Consider the following 2060-nt stretch of genomic DNA (forward strand, 5'->3'; position numbering starts at 1 on the left):
TAACCGGTTAATCATGGTCGTGAAGATGAAAGTCTAAACAGTAAGGTAGCGATATCGACTTCGAGAGCCAAACTGTAACCGTTAATTTATGGTCTTTTGGTAACTCAAGTGTCGATAGAGGTATAGCACTGAAAAGTGCATATACCTACGACACATGTAAATGAAACTTATTTAGTTCACTATATTATATGAAATAATAAACTTGAATGTACTTATTGATTTAGAACATTTAAGTTTTCATTATAATATAATTAAATAATGCGCTAAATGGTTATTTATGTGTTATTATTAAATGTTAATCTTATGTAAATTTAATTTAATTATAGAACACTATAACTTGACAAAACTATTAGTGGCTCGGTTGCACATAATAATATATTTGTTGTTGAATTTCCTCTGTGCACTGTTTGATGTCACAGCTAGCCCCCAAAAAATTTTAATTCATTAATTTGTATAAGTTAAAATATTTCGACTTAGTCGATGAGCATTATTTATGGTAACGGAAAAAAATATTCGATTTACGTTTTTAAATCCAATGGATAATAACAAATTGAAATCAATAAAAATCATCAGAAAAATTATGAATTTAACCCTATAGCACAATAGCATAGTTGTACACTTTTTTTTACTATTTATTTAGACCCGATGGTGTATGAAACTGTAACAATCTTGTTAGCCATACGAGTTTCGTAATCGCACAACGGATAGTGAAAGCAAAAAGGCGTGCGAATAAATAATGGATCTTCGGCGATTGTCATTTATAGTTGCATTATATCGCGCACATACGTATCAGCCGATATAATTAGGTACTGATTGCAGGCATGCTTAAACTATTATATTGGTCCGAAGCTAACAAATAGTGATATAATATTAATAATAATAAAAAAAAAAGATTAAGAAATGTTTTTCTTTCGGTATAGGATGTCGAATAGAATGTATGGGTTAACGGCCGCCTCTTTATTGTGGGTATAATATGAATGGATTAATGTAAGTGTAGTGATCTCGTGTAAAGAGTTCACGGATATGTATAACATATTGTAATATGTGTCATGTGTGTATATATATAAATATAAGTATAATATATAATATATGTGTGTGATATGTCGAGACATAATACTATTATGTTACGTATGTACATTGTACATAATATTATTTAAAAGCGTTGTTGGATCCCTGGGATAGTAATATAGAAGGGAATGAAAAAGCAGACGAATATTCCAAAAAAGCAGCAACATCTACAGACGCCCAAGAATTAAATATAACAACATACGCAGATTTAAAAAACCAAATCAAGGATCGCATACAACTCAAATGGAAAATGTACTGACATAAACAGAAGACTAAGCTAAGAAGAATAAAAAGAACACAATTTTCGACTGGCCAAACTTCCCTCCGAGTAGAAGTGATAAGGTAGTTATAAACAGACTCCGGATCGGCCACACCCGTCTTACACATGAATACCTCATGAACAAGGGAGAAAAACCACAGTGCGTTTCTTGTGGAACTGAACTCTCAGTCAACCATGTAATCACCGAATGGCTACAATACGCAGATGAACATAGAAACTTCCACATACCCAACACTCTAGATGCAGCACTCGGGCCAGACGCAGATACCACCATACAAATCCTTAAATTCTTAAGCAAAACAAATCTGTACAGTAAAATTTAAGTTTAAGTTTAAAAAAAAAATGAATTTGTAATAAACAATTGTAACTAATGGCCTTTGTCGTCGATGTTCATTATTAAGAACAATAAAAAAAAAAGAAAAGCGTTGTAGTCGACGTCGTCGTTTCGATGTTTTTTCGATAAAAGCGATAGATAGCGCGATAATGTAGGTGTGTATGATCATTATTGTCATAAAAATAATATATATAATAAGTCATAACGATTACAATATTTAAATTGAATGCACGCGACTGGTAAACTAAAGTCACGAGCTCTCGCTTAAATCCGATATACCTATTACGCGCACCGACTGCAGCACAAAATCATTCCGACGACACACGATATTATAATATGTAATAATGATATAATATTATTATTACACACGTCGTATCA

Source organism: Acyrthosiphon pisum, chromosome A2, assembly GCF_005508785.2.
Source record: "Acyrthosiphon pisum isolate AL4f chromosome A2, pea_aphid_22Mar2018_4r6ur, whole genome shotgun sequence".
Lineage (NCBI taxonomy): Eukaryota > Metazoa > Arthropoda > Insecta > Hemiptera > Aphididae > Acyrthosiphon > Acyrthosiphon pisum.